The 22,342-nt window shown below is 45.1% G+C and overlaps 1 protein-coding gene across 6 annotated transcripts in view; it reads right to left on the bottom strand.

Annotated features, from left to right (window-relative positions):
- Positions 1 to 22,029, bottom strand: part of LOC119822820 (transcription initiation factor TFIID subunit 8) — a 121,075-nt gene extending 99,046 nt beyond the window's left edge. For 5 of the 6 annotated variants that reach the window (XM_038342399.2, XM_038342404.2, XM_038342405.2 and 2 more), the window contains exon 1: positions 21,789 to 22,029. The gene's annotated coding sequence lies outside the window, so the exon portion shown is untranslated. The remainder of the gene's footprint in view (positions 1 to 21,788) is intronic. The other variant, XM_038342401.2, reaches the window with a different exon arrangement.
- Positions 22,030 to 22,342: the final 313 nt, after the last annotated feature.

Here is a 22,342-nt window from a genome sequence, read left to right as displayed (position 1 = left end):
GGAGGCAGAGACAGACAGATCTCTGTGAGTTCGAGACCAGCCTGGTCTACAAGAACTAGCTCCAGGACAGGCTCTAAAGATGCTGAGAAACCCTGTCTCGAAAAACCAAAAAAAACAGGCAAAGGGCTGGAGATTGAAACCTACAAAGACACACAGACAGAGACATGGGTCATCCTTGAAACAAGAATGCCCCAAGAATGCTCCCTTTATTGTGTCCAGGGACAGCTTATATAGGGATCCTTAGTTGATAGCCACGCCCCAGCCAAACCCACCAGAAACCACTCTCCTGACATCAGGAACTCCTGAGGGTCTTGTGCTAAGGGCAGCTGCAGGCTGTCTCAGAACAGAGGAAAACAAGAAATTCAGGATCTGGAGGTTCAATGCTCCCAACAGGGTGGAAAGTTTGTAAGAGCCAGAGGCAGTGGATGACTACAAGAAAAGAGTGTTTCCAAGGCTAAGCATAGAGACTGCACATTTGAACTCACGACTGTTGGGAAAACACACACAAGACCTACTTGGTATGGTCAAAGTAGCATGAGGTGGGGAGTGGCCCCTAGCTAAGGAACTATTTTCAGTTGATAGCCACAGGGAGAAAGTCAGTTTTCTTTAAGGGTCCAGCCCCTGGTGGGTTGACCACCTCAAGCGAAGGCCATACATCAAACAGTATATAGGCAGCACCAAATGTACTTGCTGGGTTAAAAGAAAAGAACACAGATTTGGATAGGTGGGTAGGGAAGGGGGTGGATCTGGGTAGGGGAGAAGTGAATACTCATCAAAATGCATGATGCTAAATTCTCAAAGAACTAACACAAAATGAGAAAAAAAGAAGAAATGTCATATTTTTATCCCATAGATACGTGCACTGATTATATTTATTAAAGAGAAAGAATGAAAGGTGGGAGAGAGAAAAGGAGGAAAGAGGTGAAAAAGAAGGAAGGAGAGAAAGAAAGAAGAGAGGGAGGAAGGGAGGGAAGGAGGAAGGAAGGAAAGAAAGAAGGAAGGAAAGGAGGGAGGAAGGGAGGGAGGGAGGAAAGAAAGAAAGAAGGGAGGGAGGGAGGGAGGGAGGGAGGGAGGGAGGAAAGGAGGGAGGAAGGGAGGAAGGAAGGAAGGAAAGAAAAAGAAAGAAAATAACCCTTGAAGCACTCTAGGTTTGGTATTAGTAAGATGTTCAACTCAGAGATGGGAACAATGAGGCTTTCTCAAGATTATGAAAGAAGTTGGTGGCATGCAATAGTCTAGATCAGCCTGCCAGATTTCAAATCAATGTTGTGGGATCAGTTGGTATGTGCCAGGCATGGTCTTAGTTCCATGATTCTTGGTCCCAGAAAACAATGATGTTCCCAGCCAGAAATAAACTTGATATCTACCTTTCGCTGTCACTTTCTGTGATCAATGGAGCTGTTAGCTCCCAGAAGCTGCCAGAGAGCAGTTTTCCAAAAGGTTGAAGCTCTCGTAAAGACCTCTGCCCCATTACTGTGGTTCTGGGGACTGGGGCTTCCCCCTTGGCTTGTTGAGAGGGGAGCTCTCCTGGGAGAGTCTAGATGCATCCACCCCAATCTGTCTACTGCACAGAAAATCAAAACTGTTGCTTCAAGTATTAGAGAACATTCTCTTCTATGGACCACAGACAGTGATCCCTGCATTACCCTCTTTTTATAAACTCAGGCATCTTACTATGGAAAAATAATATGCAAATCTAAAACATAGAAAAGCCAGTCCCCTGCTAAAAATCTTGGTCCTTTTCCCAGTAACTAATAGGTGACACCAACCACTTCCACCCAGTGGTATGGCATGGCCCTTCCTGAGAGCAAAATCCCATTGGGATGACGTCACCACCAGAGCATTTTAGAAACAGGATATGTTGCCCTTGCAGCAACAAGAAGTAGAGGCTCACAGTCAGGATAGCGGAAACAGGATGGCAGGCAGACGAAGAAGGAAAATAGCAGCGTTGTGACCACAGAAGAGCAGGGCACACAAAGAGCTAAGATACCTAGTTTCAGATCTTGGTCATTGGGCAATTTGGTAAATTTTATATCACAGATTCTGGAGGGAACTTGAAAACCACTAGTGGACATCTAGATGGAAGACCCAAAGGTAGCTACCCACCTTGAGCCGCGAGGATTCTACCTATTCATCCACAGTATACGCATACAGGTGCTCTGTGGTCAGAAGACACTACTCAGATTGGGATCCAGTCTGACTATTTCTCAAGAAGCTCATAGGAGCCCATTTCAGAATGATGGGAGCTCCCTTCTTCTGGTCCTCTTCCCTCTTGTTCTCTCCCATGATCCCTGGGACAGCAGTATAAAGTGTCTCCCTTTATTCCTTGTACTGTGGAGTCCCACCCTACCTTGGAATTTATCCTGGAGAGGGACAATAGATATCTGTGTCCCCACAGACACTGTCCACTTTATGCCCTTTCACTAAGACCTCATCCTCATCTTTCACCATCCCAGACTACCTCCTCACCTGCTTGGAGCCGGGCTTACCAACTAGACACCTGCACTAAGATTGTCCTTCCGAAGCTTCTCCCCTTCCCTGACTCCCTCCACTCTGTGTTCCGGGAGTGCTGGCAGAAAGGAGCCTTGATTGAAACTTATGTGCTGTTCTCAGGACTCCTGCCACCATCTAGATACCAAAATCTGGACAGCCAAGATTTTATTGCTTTATTTTATTGTTTTATGTATTACTTTATTCCTTCTATAAAGTGTTTACATATGATCTCTGTACACCTTCCCATAGACCAAGTCCTCTCTAAACTCCTTGTAATACCCAATATAGCACAAATGCTAAGCCTGTTGCTGTACTATATTGTTAGTAAATATTGGCAAGACAAAAGCCTGCACATGCTGAGTCCAGTTGTCTCATGCTTTCTGAAGGTTCTACTTCACTGCTGGTTAACTCCAGAGCAGAAGCCATGGCAATGACAATTCCAGAAGAAGCATATGGCTATGTGTAAAGAGCAAGGTCACTGCTGAACATGCTACAATTTGTCAAACAGCCCCATCCTCCAACACAGAATGAACTGACCCAAAATGCCAATAGTGCTAAGGTCAAGAACCCCTGTGTTTTGATGTGTGTGTTCCTTGAGGATAGAAATCTCAACTATGCAGTCAGTCCCCAGGACCCAGCACAAGTCCTGAGGAGAGTCATCCTCCACTGCACTCCGAGGCTGGTAAGCGAAAGTGTGAGAATGAATTCTCACCTGCCTGAAATATCTGTGCATATTCCACTACTTGCATCAGGCATATTGTCAGACCCATGACTGTGCACATGAACATACCTGTACACATGCAGACTACAGAGTCATGCACACATGCAAAGACAGGTATGTACATACGTGCAAGCAAGCAAACACACACACACACACTTCTTCCTGATTCTGAAATCTGACACCCACCTGACTCTAGTTACCGGCCCCTGGGTCATTGGAGCATCATCATCTTTGCCTGCTTTGCCCCACTCCAGGCAAAAATGACCTTGATACAGACACCTAAGTGGAGGCATTAAGTGCTCTCCATAATTTCACTGAATAGATGCTTTTTCCTCTGTGGCTCTATTATTAAATAAGTGGCAAGCTGAAATGGAAAAATGAACCTTTTGCAATTACACACTCAGAAGGCAACTGGATACCAGGAACAGCAAAATGCCAATTGTGACAATGGCACAATGGCCCAGAAGTGTGGCGGGCAGGTCTGACTCATTAAAACCAGCCAGCAGCAGCAGTGGGTGTCATAATGGAGTGAATGGGGTTGGAGGGTAGGCAGAGCAGGGTCAGACACCAGCCAGCTGGCAGAGCCAACTGAAACAAGCTTGCTCAGCAGGGCAGTGAGTGGCAAGGGCCCTGTTCCCTTCTTCAATAGCATTTCCTCCACTAGGGACCAGAGAGCCCTCCAGAACTCAACTGAAAGGAGATGGCATTATCAAAAAGAGAGATGGGACTGAAGTTTTCTGTGTCTATTCCGTTTTGTTTTGTTTTTTAAAAATGGAGCATAAAGAGATTGCTGCCTCAGTTCGGGAGCCAAATCAAGTTCCAACTGGCCTCGCTCACTTCTACCCTGAATCACCCTGCAAGGCTTTCGAAGTTTGGCGTGCCTGTGAGCACCTGGGCCTTCCTTTATCCTGCTGTTTACTGCCTTCTAGATGGTTTCTGATTGCTCATTTGGCTCCCCATCAAGACTCAGCTATGTGTCTTCAGTGAATATACTCCGATCAGATAAATCTGTCTAAGGGTTCAGACATCAGTGGGCAGAAGGCAAAGGCCATCTGATCTCAGGTTACCTCTGCTGGATTGTGAAGTTTGGATTTACTTGAGATCAGCTAAATGAGCCAGTGGAGAAACACCAAAATTCTGTTGCATAAGAGAGGTGTTTTGCTAAATTAGTCACGGTAGTTTCAAACTGCAGAAGCTACCATTGCAACTGGATTTCTAAAATGTTCTATAGGATAAAGGGAATGGTGAATAACATCTAATCATTTAATTCAAAAGAAATCCTAAAGAGGATTTCTGAAGGTTACCAATCCCCATAAAGGTGATAAACCTTTCAGACAAATATGCTATAACACTTATTGTACACATAGTGTATGCCAATATTTCACTCTGTACTCATGGATGCAAACATTTGTTATGAATAAATTAAAAACAAACACACACACATATATATCTATAAGAAACATATAAACATTCATGTGTATCGTATATACATATATGTATACATTTACACACGTACACACATAGATCACGTGTGCGAACATGTGTGTAAGCATACTTACACACATGTTCACACACATAAACACACACATCACAAAGCAGTTTTTAAACCATCAGCAATTAACAATGCTCTGTCTACACTCCAGATAAGCTTTGGATTTTAATTAGAATCACAGATAAGTCCCTTTGTGCTGACTATTATCTGAGGACAAATTACCTTTTGAATACACTCCACTGATAACAGAATGGGTCTGTGTTAATCGTACATTCCCTTAATGTGTGCAATGCACTTTCAGCCACATAGAGCGTGACATTTGAAGTGTGTCACAGAACCACACACCAGATGATGCTGACTGGCCCCTCATGGAAAAAAGAGATATTGTGCTCTCTGCTTTCTTTCCCACTGCTTTTCTTCAACTCTAACCATTCTCCAGGGCATATGTGTCCTGGGCCGTTAAGGAGTTGGCTGCCGCACCTTCAGGCTCCTGTTGAGTCCCTCCACCTCACCAGCCTGCATCATAAGAATTGCCTTGAGTGCTGTACCGCCACACCCAGGTAGCAGCTGCACCGAATACCACAAAATTACTGTTTCTTTGTTCAGACAGGGTTTTGTATAGCCCCGCATAGCCTTGAATTTGCTACATGGCTAAGGATAACCTTGAATTCCTGATCCTCATAAACGGTGGGATTACAGGCATGCATAACCATGCCCTATTTCTGTGATGCTAGGGGTCAAACTCAGGGCTTCCTGCATGCCAGACCATCAGTCTGTTAACTGAACCACATTCTCAGCGCCCCCACCCCGAATTGGTCTTTTCCTCTGGTGTTTGGGAATGAAAATGAGCCAAGCATATCCATGGTGGCTGAAACACAAATCTACAAACTCGAGAGCTGATGGCAGCTGCATCAGGTTGGAGCAGTGAAAATAGAAAATGTGTCCACCCAGGAGGCCATAGGGAATCCGCTTTAGCTCTGGCTCCAGACGCCCTGAGCTCTGCCACATTCCTATCCCTGGTTCTAGACACTGCCTCCCTTTCTTGTCCGTCATTTTTCCCCCTTGCTCTTAAACGAGCTCCAGTTGGAGTCCTTCCACCTGTGTGCCAGTCAACTATATTTAATTCAATTTGTGAATGGATGTGATTTACATGCTTGCCTCTTTCACCTCTCCTTTCAGAGCATTGCCTCCTCAAATGTGGCCAGTCTGCCAACTTCACTGGGAGGGCTCTCCCTCAGAACCACCAGTGGAGAATCGGTGCTTCCGGGGCCTGCCAGGAAAGCGACTCCCTCAGACGACTCTTCCCCCACTTTCAGTCATCAGCAGAAGCTATCTTTTCATCAGCAGGCCTACAGGTAGCCCAGCCAGGAATCCACCCTACAACTGAGTGGGAGGATGTTGGCATCAAAGAGATCCGATGAACAGGAATTACCACTCTGCTTCAGTTGAACTGTACATGTAAGTGACTAATTGCTCTAAGCCCTCATATCCTGATCTTTAAAATGTTGCTAATAATAGGCATCTGCCCTCTAGAACCTGAGGGAAGATCCAAGGCCACGGTGCCTGTGATCTCATTTGGAAAGCCTTCTGGCACACAAAAACAGTGTGTAAGTGACACCTCGCATTGTCAGGGAAGAATCTAGTCTTCTAGGCTACTTAAGCTAATGATCACGTCTACACAATCGGGCTTTCAGCATGTTCTACGCACAGCCACTTGTCCCCTTGGACTGGGTATTACAAATATCTTTTTTATGGTATTCCTGCTCCCAGCCTTCATCTGGCATGGCTATAGCCACACGAAGTATATCAATAACTGTTCACTTGGGCTGCAGGAACTAAGGACCATAAAAAACCTTGGAGGATTACAACAGCCAAGATTTGTTCCTCATTATAGCACTGTCTCTCTTTACCCAAGACAGATATGTTCCAAGGCTTTTACTTGATGCCCAAAACCGCAGATGGAGCCGGGAGGTGATGGTGCACACCTTTAATCCCAGCACTCGGGACACAGAGGTAGGCTGATCTCTATGAGTTTGAGGCCAGTCTTGTCTACAAACGCTAGTTCCAGGACAACTAGGGCTGTTACATAGAGAAAAAGACAAACAAACAAACAAAAAAACCAGACCATATACAGATATCAGACCATATACATAGTGTTTTTCATATTCATACCAGACTATGAGGAAACCACATCTATAAGTCAAGCCCACAAGAGGGTAAAAATTGTCATCAATGATAAAACACTTATCATAATATATCATATATCATAACAACAATTTATCATAATATAGTATATCATAATATAAAAACAAAATGTATTTGAAATTTAAGGATTTATTTCCTAAAGATTCCACTTAGTGTTTTCAAAGTATGGTTGATCATTGGTAACTGAAATCATGGAAAGGGGAAGCACAGACGTGGGTAGATGGGAGCATCCATTGCAAACTACAAGCATCTATTCCATGCCTCTTCATTCCAGAATCAAGGAGTACCACCTATGCAGGACGAATTTGATTCGGGGCAGAAGGGAAACACAAATAACATATTTATACATGCTCAGGGGCTCGTGCATATCACTCGCAGTGGAATACCTGATGAATTCTTTTTTCAAAAATATTTCAACCCATTGACTCCAATGGCACCGAACTCTGGAGAGAAGGCTGACCGCATTCCCTCTACATTACCAAATTACCTGCTTTCATACTTCTGATAACAGAGCTTTTCAATTGGTAGACATTTCTTTCTCCCTGCCCCATCAACTTTTGGCTTTTCCCAGGGGACATTTTTGATTGTGGGTCAGTGGAACAGGTGAGCAGCCTACAGTGCTTCAAACACCCCCTCTCTGACAACAAGAAATGAACTGACCCAAAATATTAAAAGTACTAAGCTCAGTGCCATTGTTCATTTTCTATTGCTTTGATAAAATACTCACCAAAACCAACTGACAGGGAAAGGGTTTGTTTCATCTTACAGCCTACGGTCCATCAAGGCAAGAGCTTGTGGGGCAAACTGAAGCAGAGACCATGGAGGAATGCTGCTTACTATCTTCCTCCTCCAGCTCACATTGAGCCATCTTTCTTATATTTCCCAGGACCATCCTGGCACCACTCATAGCGGCTGGACCCTCCTACTCAATCATTAACCAAGAAAATGTTCCACAGACTTACCTACAGGTCAATCTGAAGGAAGCATTTTTTTCAATTGAGATTCCTCTTCCAAATAATTCTAGCTTGTATCAATGCTAAGTTTCTAGTGCCTAGCTCAAAACCTGAGCAGAAGAGTCATCCACTGTGCCCTGGCTACTAGTACTACTGGTGGGTGAATGTATGAGAGAATAAATTTTCACCTTCTTCAAACATCTGTGCATGCTCTGTCACCTGGACCAGGCGCATTGTCAGGCCCATGAGTGCATAAGAAAGTGTGTGTGTCGGGCTGGAGAGATGGCTCAGTGGTTAAGAGCATTGCCTGCTCTTCCAAAGGTCCTGAGTTCAATTCCCAGCAACCACGTGGTGGCTCACAACCATCTGTAATGAGATCTGGTGCCCTCTTCTGGCCTGCAGACATACACACAGAATATTGTATACATAATAAATAAATAAAAAAAAAAAAAAAAAAGAAAGTATGTGTGTGTGTGTGTGTGTGTGTGTGTCTGTGTGTCTGTGTGTGTGAACACCCTTGCAAACACATAGATACACACAAAAAGACATAGAGGGACAGAGAGATACAGAGAGAGAGAGAACCCCTTACTTTGCTGAACTTTATATCAGTGGGACTCTTTTTGCATGGACGGGCTTGGTAAACTCTTTTGGAAAAACAGTAAGCTTCTCTGAGGAGGTCCTCACCTTGATTTTAGGGATTCCTTGCATCACTGCTCAAGACAGCATATGACTGCCAAGCACAGATCTCTTTTCCTTCTGGGTGAGGGTGATGGGAAAGGATGGCTTTGCTTTTTCCATTTTGTTCCCTCCTCTGTTGTTGTGACTCTGTGCCACATGCCCTCCTCCATTAATAATATCAGATCATTAGGGGCAACAATCATGAAGACATTTATATTATGAAAGCTGGAAAGAAATGAGCCCAAATTTGGTTTTGTTTTTTACCTGAGATATTTTTTGCCTAATATATTCCAGATTTTCCAGACTAAGTACGTATTTATTGAATATGAGATTTAAAATACTCAATTACAAAATTTAAAAGATAGGTAGCAGAGTAGAGAATGAATTCCAGGAGGGAAAATCTAGAGGAAGATAACCAGGAAAGGACAGGAAGCTGTGATCAGGCAGGAGTCATGGGAGAGAAGGGCAGATCAGGCAGCTTATACTCAAGAGGTGTTGCTAAATTTTTACCCAGAGAGAGACATAAACATTGTTTCCCTCTTCTCATCCTCCCCCTCATCCCTCTCTTTCTCATCTTCCCCCTCCTCCCTTTCTTCTTCATCCTCCTCCTTCTCCCTTTTCTTCCCCTAAGAGCCCACCAAAAAAATTGAGGTTCAATTCTAACAAAGTTCATTCTGAATAATCAATACATTTTGGGGGCTTACTTATAGAACATAGGGGTTACTTACAAGAGTATGGGTACTCCCCTGAAAAAAAATCTCAGTAGAAAGTCTTTACCCAGCAGGTGATGGTGTTTTCATAGCCATAGATGAATCCACACACAAACACCAGTTCTCTCAGGCCTATATACTTTTGCCTCTCCCCTAAGCAATGTACAGTTTGGGTAGAATTGTATACATTGGGTGGTATGGAGTGACTAGACACTCAGATGAGGGTCTTGTGACCCTCCTGCCTCCTCCTATGAGGAAATGTCAACACTCAACAGGCCTGGCTGGGATGTGGTGTGCAAATAGAAACAGATGCACTCCCAAAGATGGTGGTTGCTTGGCTCAGAGAACAGTCCTGTACAACAGTAGGTCTGTGTCTCCATGACTCAAATGAAGGGGCCTTCTTCTCTGCCAACACTGGAATATTGATGTGCTTCTGATCTACAGAAGAAGACACAACACCAGGAAATGGTTCCGAGAGTAATTGTTGGGTGCAGAAGTTGCTCCCTTGGACCAACATCTGTATTTCACCCAAGTTCTGTCTGTGTAAGTAGGTCATAGTCTAGTCTTCCCAGCACTTTTTACTATTTAGAAATTGTCATTGAACTCCTTTTAGAGAACAGGGTTTGATGGGACATGGATGGAATTGCTCACCTATTCTCTGGCTATCAGGGGAGAAAGGTCCATATTAAGACCCTCCCAACACTGCAAAGGATATAAACTCTCAAGGCAGAAGAGTTACATTCAAATAATATGATGTTGGAAAAGTCAGCTAATACCTCTTAGATGCAAGCTCTTTATACAGGGAAACCTTAATACCTGCTCAGAGTGTTTTCTAAAGTAGAAACATCATCTTTGAAAGCATCTAGTATAGCTAAGCTTAGCATACTATTGATTATTCTAATGTCCAAGAATGCCTAGGATGTTCTGTTTTAGAACATTTAGCTGCATTTACTTATTTATTTTGTGGCAAGGGATGAGGGCACATGTACCACAGTGTGTGGCAAGAGGTCGAATTCTTCCTCTACTACGTGTATCCTAGGAATCGAACCCAAATCATCAGACTTGGCTTCAAGCAGCTTTACCTGCTGGGGCAACTTACAAGCCCTGCATGGAACATTCTTAACCACCACAATTAAAGTACATCTCAGCATGCTTTAAACCTTTCTGCAGAGAACTGACTCTGGCAAATACTTAGAGTCACGGCTGAAATCGTAAGTATAGACCACCTGTAAGTTAGCCTGCCCTCTCCACCACCGAACAGCAACTTTCTCTGCCGGTGCTGAACCCACAAACCAATAACCTGCCCTGATAGTGACTCTGGCTTGGAATCATACAGTTCCTCTGAAAGACCAGTCCACACGTCTTCTTTACCTTGAGAGTGTCAGTCTCCTGAGGCTCATTCCATACTGGCTTAAGATGGCAGTGCTAGGTAGTGTTTAGTACCTATCATTGCTTAGGACCCTGTTGGACAGTTATTTGGACCAGCAGCTCTGGTCCATGGAGTGGTAGACTCATGTTAGCTTCTTCTGATTGGTACTACTGGGTCTTATCATGTATGGAAAAAAAACCTGATGTGGAATTCCCCTCTGTATGTTGTGAATATCATTGGTTAATAAAGGAACTGCTTTGGGCCTATAGCAGAGCTATAGGAGAACAGAACTAGGCAGGGAAAAATAAACTGAATCCTGGGAGAAAGAAGGAGGAGTTAGGGAGAAGCCGTGGAGCCCCGTTGGAGACAGACGCCAAAACTTTAGCTGGTAAGACACAGCCATGTGGCGATACACAGATTAATAGAAATCTGGTAACATGAACATCATAATCAAACCTTATTTGAGAAGCTGGGTCAGGGTGAGATTCACCACAGATGAACCCAGTTCCACATGCAGTAGGTCTAATCCCACATGCACTGGCTTGCTGCCTTCTATCTCCACCCACAAGCCATGCTCATGCTCCTGTAGATAGCATTCTACTTGCTTTCCGTTTCATGCCTTTCCCTTTTCATTTTCTAGGTCCCTCTTCTGTGCACCCACAGGAGTAAGATACCATGTAGTGTTTCCATCGCAATGAAGAACCCAGTTCTCTCTGTAAATCCCTTCTCTCCACAGGAACTAGATAAACAATACCTGTTTCTCAACCTCAATCTCTAGGATTAACATCATCTCCTCACCTCCCCAGCTAGAGTGCACTTTTAGCAATGAGATGTGGCCACACCCAGGACCTTCCTATCTCCTCTACAACTGACAGGTGAAGGGAATTCCAAACGAAGTCTGTGGGTAGACATGGTGTCTCCCTGTAGCTCACTTTTCTCCCTGCCCCTTTACACTTCACATTCCGTCCCTCTCTGTGCCCTCACAATTCTACAGCTTTCTTACCTCCAAGTCTGTATGTGCTGACTCTCTGGAGAATTATTACTTGTTGGAGACGAATGATCCTAGAAAGTCACCCTTCTAAGAAACCTTCCCTGGCTGCACAAGGTGTAAGCAAGGGCCTATTGCATCTGACTTAAAGCACAAAATACTTAGGAGCTCTGTCTGTGGCCTGTGTGGCCTGCACTGCTCCCAGATTATATGGACAGGTATACCCCTTACCATCTCTGTATCCTGAGCACATGGTGTGATACACACAGCACAGTGTGGTCACAGAACGTCATGACTTGGGTGGGCATCAATATGCCTTGCAAAATGGAGGATGCACCAGTGGAACAGAAGCCTGGAGAGTCCTTCATCTGAAGCTGGAAGCATCCAAAGAGTGCACTTGCTCTGAGCAGTCGACTTGATGAGCCTCAGCCCTGCTGGTAATTACTGCCTTTATTGGGCAGCTAATTTGATCAGGTATAATTACAAGCTAAGCTGCTAAGACAGAGGCTTCCATCTCTCCCTTCCCCACCCATGAATGACACCTCTGATAGGCATCATAGCTTCAAGTTTAACTTCAGAAACAGCCAAGAGCCCAGAGTAAGGCTAAACTTCTAAACACAGAGACCAAATCAGCCTTATTATCCTTGGACTTGGGAACCAGCAAATAGAGAACAGGAACTAGAAAGACCAACCTTCCAAAGCCATGGCACTAATTCCTTGCTCTGTTGCTCTGGACTCTCCAGGGTCAGCAGCAGTAAAAAGGATGAAGACAGAAGCAGATGTCTTTCTCTCTACCTGGGCTTGGGTCCTGCTTATCAGGCGTCTGACTGGCGTCCTTTGAAACAGTTCCCTTGAAGCCAGGCATAAACCATGCCCTGTCTAATATTGTTGCCCTATTTTCATCCTGTGCTGGATAGCCCAGACAGCCCACTTTCAGGTAACATCTTCTGATCTCCACACACCCAATAGGCAGCTGTCTTGAATGGGCACGTGTGGAAACTTAGCTACCAATTCCTGCCTAGAAAGCCCACCCATTTCCCATCTCCTACTGAAGCTTTACACATCTTCAACCTTCTAATCACTATAGCTTTCTCCGGCTCGTGAGGCACCAGCATCTTAGGTACTCATGTCTTCTGTCATCTGCCTTCTGCCTCTGTGGGATGAGGAGTTTCCTTATGCTCCCCCTCCAAGCTCCAGTCCACATTTGTCTTCTCTCCATTTCCCTATTCCTCTTATCCATCTGACCTTCCTATAGAAGCACCCAGTCTTCTCTCACATGGAACGTGTCCTTCTGTGAACAGACCTGTCATTCTCACGCTAGATAGCAATACATCCTTAGTGCTTCATATTGGAACTCTATCCATATTCTGAGACAACAGGAAGATGTTTCTGCTGTGTTGTGAATCTTGTTTTTGCTGAAGGACAAAATTCTGTCTCAATTACTGGTCAATGTAACAGGTGCCAAAAATTTACTTCTGAAGAGTCACTAGACCTTGCCCTGCTTCCAGATTAAAAAAAAAGCTAGTACCCCTGGGCATTACAAAACATGGATGTGATACCTTCTCGTCCCTGGGACCAAGACCGGCTCCAGGTTTCCTTGATGCTGTGAGTCATCAAGACATTAATCAGACTGTAAAAACCTTTGGCAATTTTATACCTTCCTCGTGGAGGCCCCAAATCTCCAACTCCCATGAGTCATCCTTCCTTCCTCATCACTGAGAGGTTCCTTGGGAAGGAAAAAGGTCCACAATCCATGGCCAGGGTCTGAGACCAGGGCTAAGGGAAGGGCAGAAGCTGTGGGAAGCAAGCTCTTTAGTGCAATTGGCTTCTATTTTGTGGCCAACCCTGTCATGGCCATAAAAGGTATAAGATGAATAAAATTTACTCCTCCCCCTAGGAGCCACAGGCAGGGAGAATATAGAGCAAGGACACAGAAAAGTCTATGTCACTGTCTGGCAGTAAGGGATTATGTGGGCATTCTCCATCTCTGAGCTCCAAGATAAAATAATAATTTTGGAGGAGTCAGGTAAATCCTCACAATACATGGTGCAAGTAGATATGACAGATCTCTGGGCAAAATGCTAGGAAAGCTTGCAGTAGTGAGAGGCTATACCATATACGGTGCCCTGGGTTATTGGCATTCTGTCTTATGGTGTGTTCAGAAGCCGAGGAAGACAGATATTCAGGATACTGTTTAAGGAGTGCAAGGAAATGATGTGTATTTGAGAGCAAAGGCACCTGCCTCAGCACAAACCCAAACCCAGTGCTGTGGGAACTGTGGGGACCAGGGACTGAAAAGTATAAGCCCATGCAGGTCACTGGTTCTCTTCCCCAGGGACTGCCATAGGTCCAGAGACAGAGCCAGGACACCCAGTGGCTCTGCAGTGTGATTATATCTCTTTCTCCCCCAGCACTACTTCCACGCAGCCCCAGAGACGTGACTGCATCCTTTCCCTAATGCCCATACATATAGTTCTACTGATGGTTCTCCCAGCAGAACTAAGAGACAGATCTCTCTCTATGGCTGTGATCCACCCCAGTTCTTCCAGGTTCCTTACAAAGCATGTGTGCTCCTTCCCTGGCCTCTGGGAAGCTTGACAAACCTAGCCCTTCTCCTTTGTTCCAATTACTTCTTAATCTGTGACTTTGAATCTCCTGGTCACCCTACCCGGTATTGAGAATGCATTTAAGTCACTCTGTCTAATAGGTAAGCTCAGAGATGAAATTACAGGGTGATCAACATCATGGCAACTGAAGAAAGAAGGTGCCAGAAAGAGTGGGAAGTGGTGCAAAGGCCCTGAGGCAGAGGCAGGCTCATGCCTTCTAGGAATAGTATGAAGCCCCTTCCCTGCACAGGTATGGACTCGGTGGGAGAAGTGAGAAGCTAAGCTGGGCCAGCCTTGTGGGGGAGGGGCAGGGGCCTGGGGTGACATATTTAGGTTCCTGCTCTGAAGATAGCACACCAGGGGGAAAAAGGCAAGAGATGACATGAGACACTACTGAAGAAGGGATCCCTATGGTCGGGGTGTTTGTCGCTCAGCCTGCCCGGTTCACAGAGCTAGGCTACAGTTCCTGAAGGAAGCTCCTGGTGAAGGGACATTGGGGGCAGAGGCAGGAAAGACCCAGTACTGAGCACCGATTATGCTGTGTTTGTGTGCCTGCTCTCCTCCAGGCTAGGCACCAACTTCAGTGGTACAGGGGCCTTGGCTCATCTTAATTTTCATCACCTTCGTATGGGATCAGGGCTTTATCAGGATCAAGCCTCCTTTTACAGATGGAGAAACTGAGAACCAAAGAAAAGAATGGTGAATCCTGGCTTCCTAGTGCATGAAGCCCTTGAATGCACAATTCCACCCCCGGCAATATGGTAGGGCTTAAAGATTACTCCTGAATCGTGGCTCTTTTGGGTGTGCAATTAGTTCCTCCAAGGGTGATGGAGCAAACCTGTTTCTTCAAGTCATAGTTGGAGTGATGGAGAGAACCAGGCAGAGTCAGTGGTCAGGACCTAGACTTGACCTGCCAGGTCATTGTGGAGACAGAAACAACCTTATACCCTTTAGCCAATGCCATGGCACTGCTACTAAGATGATGTGGTTAGTGCCATTGGTCTCCAAAGCTGAGGAGAGGTACGGTTCAGCCCTCAGACCCTACACAGCTGCTTAGTGATGAGGTCTGGGTTTAAAGACACATTTATATGCCAGTGTTTGAGGGACGCTCCCATCAAGAGCATCCTGAGTGTTAATTGGAGCTGGTATAACTCCGCTGGGATTGAATGGAAAATAAATAGCACAGTTTAACTCAGTGTCCCTCCTTGAAGTCTCCTTTGCTTCCAGGCTTAGGCATCTGGACAAGTTCCTGGGATAGTACCTGGAGCACTCAGAGTACACCGTCCAGATGGGTGACAGTCCCTGCAGTCTGTCTCTAATTGGAAACATCAAGTCTTCTCCTGGCTCCCCTTAGCTTAGGTCAAATGAAGAGCAGGGTAATCAGGTTAAATCTGAAAAATCAAGCCAGGAGAAACAACATCATTGACCTTGAGGAGGGAAAACGTCCTTGTTCTCTCCACCTGGAAGTAGGAATCAAAACATCAAAATGCCCCCTGCCTGTTTGGGTAAAGACTGAATGATATTGAAGGGCATGGCTCCAAGTGGGCCCTCAGGAAAGTGTTCCTTTCCGGTGCACAGTTCTAGAATATTTGGCTACTATCTTCAGGGTATACCTGTGTTCAAAACTAGCATTGTTGTGGTTCTACAGCAAAAGGCACAGATATGTCCCAATGTCCTGAGTGATGCCCAGGGTGGAAGGAGACAATGTTCAGGGACACTGGATCTCTTCCCTGGTTGCTAAGGCATCTCCAAGGAGATGAAGTTTCTAGATGTACATCGAGGGCTGAGCCTGGAGGAAAGAGAGACGTGGTTGAACGTGGTACGAGATGGAGTCTAGCAAGCCTCCCAGTGATGGGGAAGCTCTCTTTCCTAACTATTCTACAGTCTGTAGCAGGATGCAACCTATTTGATGTGATAGTCGCTGTCAGGGCTCTGCCAGAGCCTTCTAGGGGAGTGTTAACATTTTAAAGTATCCTGGTGCGTGGGTACTTGACTCTCAACAATACTTGCACACCTGTGGATTCCTTGGAAAGCTGCCATTTGTCTGTTTGGAAGTGTGCCTAGGAACAGCCTTAATCTTATATGCTAGGGGTACCACCATCCTCCAGATAGGACACCTCCAAGTAATGACCCTTATTCTTTCCCAGGAGCCTTAATCTTCCGTTTATTAAAGTTTCCACAAAAATATTTTCTAAGTTACTGGTTAACAACAGAAAAGTTAAAACCTAAGACATTTTGTTCTCCGTAGGATAACGATAAAGCTTAAATGAAAAAATGATTGCAAAGTGCTTAGCATGGAGTTCAGCCCCCAGCACAAGGGTAATAAATGTTGGCAAATAGGATTATATATTTATAATATACACTTACAATTTATATGTACTTGTTATAAACATGCCATCCATAATTTAAGGAAACAAATAATTTATGCATTTCCAGGAGTTGTGAATCCTCTCAGTGTCTAGTTAGTAGAAATAAATTATAGAAGCTATGCCATGTATACATGCATTATTCCTGCATATTCATCTAGTTTGAGATTACAAATGTTTCTAAGGTATGTATGGGTGGGTTCTATGGGGTGACTAAAGTACTTCTCCTTAAGAATGGGTCTAATTATTGATGGTGTAGTTGAAACCAGAGGCCTCAAACCAGATCAATAACTCTATGCAGTGAACCCTTGCAAGAAAAAATATACGGATAAAGGGGTTTAGTGCGTGACTCACTGTATCACACTGAAGCTTCCATAATGAGATTTTGGAAAAAATTCTCTTAAATTTTGTTTTACTTGGGGAGAGGGGGTGGCAGGCGCAGAGGGTGGATGCAGAAGTACGGGAAAATGAATGGGATCAAGATGCATGATGTAAAAAACACATTGAATAAATAAAAAGAAAGAAAAAAAGGGGGGGCTAGTTAAGCTAGGATAGTTGGGACACAACACTGACTGGAGATAAATGTATCAGGGCAGCTAATTGTAGTGTGGGACCCTGCATGAGCTCCCTGATCAGCAAGAGAGGCCATTGAGTAGCTTAAGAACCCAGTCTTCTTGGACTCAGTTTCATCCCCATGATGCCTCCTGCACTTAGCAAAAACATTATGAGTATATGCAGTGTCAACACTATGGAAGCAGGCCAAGAGCTCATAAGAATACACTGGACCATCCTTGTGACTCTATGCGCAACCTAAAATTATTTCTGAATTTAAATATTATTAAAAACAATTTAAAAAAACTCCACCTTGAATAGCTGAATTAGGAAAGCTGCACTAAGAAAATTGCTGTTGACTCCGTAGGCAGCTCTGGGGACCTTAAGTGACTTCACCTTGAAAGACTTAGAGCTTGCATATTCTCGGCAAGCAGACAACCTTTGAGTGCTGAAAAAAAAATCTTCTAGGCTCTGGCCAACAGTCTGTGGTCCGGTGAGAAGGACATTTGCAACTAGGTTCGTTCCGGACTCTCTTCTCACTGATGTTTGTGCTTTCCTCTGCTAAAACCTTCATCTTTCTTTACTACAGCTCAGGCCTTTCTTTTTAGAAGGGGATTTGTGTTCTCGAACCAATCTCAATCTCCACGACAAGGTTTTGTTTTCTTCTTTTTTTCAGTAAATATGTCAGAAAAATCAGGCATGCTTCAGAAATTAAAGTTGAATATACTCAACGTTCCCAAGTGAGTCAGAAAAGACATTCTAAAAAAGGAATGCCGGAGCTGTTTTTGCATGATGGTAAGAGTTAACCGAGTAAAGGAGATGTGAGACACTCCCTGTCCAGAGAAAAGGTGTTTAAGTCAAGCGAGGAACTGATCGATATCTAGAGAACTCATCAGTTAGACAGACACAGTAGCTAATGGGTACCAGTTGGGCTCAGCTCTGTGGCCCTGTGGACATCCCAGGCCATAGGAAAACAACGGCTAAGTGTTTCTTGAGACAGGAAGGACTAGTCAACTCTTCTCACTGGAACACTATCTAAACAGGATCAGTTATCTTTTTCTGTGGCTAATATATAAACCCTAATTATGACAGCAAAATCCCAGGGAGGTTTGATAACATCAGGCAGAGGAGGGCTGGCGCTTAAAGGTCATTCCAGTACAGCTGTTGACAGCAACAAGATGGCTCCTGGCTTTCTTCAGAACATACATGTCAGAAACAAACAGATTAGCAGCTAGTCTCTGGGATCCCAGAATAGGGACCTTCTCCCAGCTGTCTGTGCCTCAGACCCTATAGGTGACAGATGAATGATTTGGCTAGAGGCATTTTTGTCCCATGAGAATAAAAATTACCCTGAATGGACAAAGGATGGTGCCACACACACACACACACACACACACACACACACACACACACACGCACTTATGCATGCACATTCAACATGATTCAGGGATGTCCATGACTTGTTGCTACCAAGAGTCTCTGAGAAGATGCTGGTCACATAAGTTCATTTCACATAAGCTAGTGATTTGGAGTCATGATGTAAGACTGTATCACCAATCATCACCCACTGTCACTCCCATGTACGCCCCTCCAAAGAAGATACACTAATGACATTTTGACCACGTGGACAACGTTAACAATTCATGTTCCCATCCCCAGTTTTTCTCCCATCCCACTTTGAAAAATCAAGCCCAGAATAGTGAAACAGTTTACTAAGACAACCCACGCTTAGATTCTATGTGTTTGAAGGAACAGGTTTTTTATTTTTAATCAAAAGGAATTTTTAATTGACTACGGGGATTGGCTCGCTAAACTTTATCCATTTGCAATGCCACTTTTTAAAAATGACACGGGTCTCTGTAGGTAGACAAACGGCCAATCCAGCTACTTCCTGCTCCTGAGAAGGCTTCACACACTGAGGGAGACTTAAGAAGAGGGAGAGAACATTCAGTGCCTAGGTGTTTGGGTTGAACAGGTCAGAAAAAAAGATTAGTTGCTCCATGAAATTACCCAGGGAGATGGAATGAGCTCATGCCTGTCATTCAACTCTTTACTCAACAAAATACTAGCCACCCTCTTTGGATAGGACTGTCTGTAGACATCAGGTCCAGAATGACCAGTCCTCAGGGAATGAATGCCTGGACAGACGAGGAGTCCCACTGCCCAGCGGGATGTCACAACACAATAATGAAAGGCATCTTGGAGAGACATGCAATATGCAAAGGCAGAAAAGTGCAGACCTGCCTGCCAGAGGCTGAGAAGCACTTATGTGAGGGGGGGAGGGGATGTCTCTCTGTTACAAGGAGCTATCTGAAATTTCAAACACATAGAATTCAAACGTGGGTTGTTTTATTAAACTGTTTCGCTGTTCTGGACTTGAGTTTTCAAAATGAGAAGGAAGAAAACCTGGGTTGGAAACATGATTTGTTAATGTTGTGTACATGGTCATTAACAAATCTTCTTTGGAGGGGTGTACACAGGAGATAACAAGAGTTATCATGATTCAACATGGCCTACATAGACAGAGAGTCAGAGGTGGAGGTTCATTTATGCAGGGTATCTAGGAAATTGGTGGGGGGAAAGGGCCATACAAAGGTCCTGAGGCAAAGTTTTGTTCTCAGCAAACTTCAGCTTTGGGCACTGTTCTCTAAAGTTGTAAGAAGACCGCCCACAGCAGGGAAGCCACATCCTGTCAGCTCAGCAAGTCAAGACAGAAAAGAGCTTTTTTTCCCAGGAAATCAGGAAGACTGGCGGCTTGACCATCCCTGCTGCTGAGCAAGGGATGGGGGACACCCACAAAGAAAGCTTAGGCCCCGTGCCCATTGCTGTCCTCAGGTGACAAGGAAGGGGGTGTGTCAGCTTTCCCAAGCTGTGCGTATTCACAAGCATGCACTGCGGAACACTGAGCAGAGATAAAATCAGCACAGAAGGCCCTAAGTGCCAGAGGCTGCTAAGCTAGACTATTGCAGGAAGTGACGTCAACAAGAGGAGTCATGGGAAAGGTGCTTGTGTGTGACCACCAGTCCACAATGATGTCCACAGACATCTCTACAGGCTCAGGGGTTCTCACAGAATCAATTGTTTCTTCCTACCAGCAGTATGAAAAGTATTAAAATGGCCTCTGAGGTGGGCATGTTTTGATCTAGGTGTGATTGGAGGGCATTGTGTAAAAGCGGAAATTAGAGGAAATAGAAGTGGAATGGCTCACTCCACACCATTTTGTTTGAAAACCGTAGCAAAGTATTTCAAAAGCCACTTGAATACTACAAAACAGCCAGTCTTTGTCTTACCTTCACAGGAGAGGGTAGAGGACATTGTGGATCCACTCAGTGGGTGATGTATATTCAGCAAACGACACCATTAAAGCACCATCCACACGAGCAAGCTCTCAGCAGCCAGCAGGAGAGGGACTCAGGGTTAGGAAAACCCAGCCCCTCCCCAGGATGGATGTGCTGAAGCAGTATGTCGGGGGTGGGATCACTGAGCTATATCCTAGAACAAGAGCTGAGGTGACAGCCTCTGATCTGTGTGAAGATAGTCTCCGAAGCTAGAGGGCGCGGACCCAGCCTGGCCACAAACATGAGTGACCACTCTGACCTTACTGCTCTGCTGTGAGACCATTTTAGAAAGGGCTTCCATTGCAAGGATCCTGATCCCACATATCAGGAGGAAGCTGTAGCATGTGAGATATTGTCACTTTCAGGAACTGGATTTGGTCCTTGTCTCAAAATGTCAGCCAACCCCCAAGATTTCCTTCTACCTGATTTCTACATCCGACTGTACAGCTAAGAGCTGTATTCTGCGTAGATTTAACTCTCAGGGTAACCTATGAAGTGGGTACTGTCAGCAGTCCCTACTGTTACCTCAGTTGTTGGGGTCAGAGCCTGGGTCCTAGAGGTTCTAACAAGTCAGGGTCAGACACCCCTCCTCAATAAGCCAAATAAAACACAATAGTGAAAAGGAAGAAAAATAAAATGTATTCCCTGTGGCTACTTCGGGGAGAGGAAAAGAGAGAACCCGTGACTTGCCCCTGGGAGTCCATCTTCAGGGGCTTCATATGAGGCTTAGGTTTAAATAGGCACAAAAGGTTGGCATGGCCCGGCAGTCCTGGTCAGGGTGTGGTCCCACCCCAGTCACTACCTGTGAATGCCTCAGCTCCAGACTCCCTTGCAAGGTAATATGACAAGCTGTCAAAACTGTGTGAAATCTCTCTTCAGGAGACAAGTTCCTCCTCTGACTGCCTTTTCTTTCTCCCAGCAGGAGATCCTTGAGAAATTCAAAATCTTGAGGACCATTGCTTGAATAGTTTAACAGCCATAGAGGAAAGGTGCATGTGGCTCTTTAAAATGTCTTCCTTCTCCCAGAACCATCAACAGGTCTCCATTAGACAATGGTGTTGAGAAGGAGAGTAACTGAACCGTTTCCAGGTCACCCCCTACACTTGACCCCAAACCTCATGACTGAGGAATATATTTCCTCTCTTTTTTCTCCATGGACCATGACTGTTGTTCCTTGCCTGGGGTCTGAAGGGCTGGGGTTGGCTGTGAACACCATTTTCTGTGGCCACGCTATTGTCGATGCTTAAAACAGTACTTGAGGCTGTGAGAAGTCCCATATTCAGACATAGAAACTGAGAACTGGACACCTTGACTCACCTCTACTGGAATGCACACACCTTTTGTGCCCATGCAAAAGGACTCACCACGCTAGACCAAGACTTCCTTTCTCTGCTCTCGATCTGTGAGGGAAACCAGACCGATACATCTTTGACAGTTCCTAAGGAGCAGGACACACGTGGCCACCCTCCATTCCTCTGCCTCCTCCCAGAAGCTGAAAGACTCCGTGGATCAGCCAGCTCACCAGTGCGGTCATGTCCGCAGACACAGCCAGTGTGACCGTGGTTCAGCCAAGTACAAAAGTGCCCGTGGGAAGGCTGAGGTGTCCCTGCTCTGATAACAAGAATTGTTGGGCAATACTTGAAGAGCAGGTTGGTCCTTTACTAGTGGGGACATCAGTGTAATGGAGAGGGCAGCGAGCACACTGAAGAACTTGACCACACATGCGAGGTATGACACCTGCTTGCTCGGCTCTACAAGTTTACTTCACCTCAAAATGGTTCTCCTTCCCCCGTGTGAGGATGGATGTGGGTATGTCCCTACAAGGGTAGGTGGGTATGTCCACTCAGCCTCGTACCACAAGAAGAAGTGGG

The sequence above is a fragment of the Arvicola amphibius genome, chromosome 9 (genome assembly GCF_903992535.2).
Source record: "Arvicola amphibius chromosome 9, mArvAmp1.2, whole genome shotgun sequence".
NCBI lineage: Eukaryota > Metazoa > Chordata > Mammalia > Rodentia > Cricetidae > Arvicola > Arvicola amphibius.
Note: the sequence above shows the minus strand (reverse complement) of the source record. Positions and strands in the feature narration are given on the sequence as shown.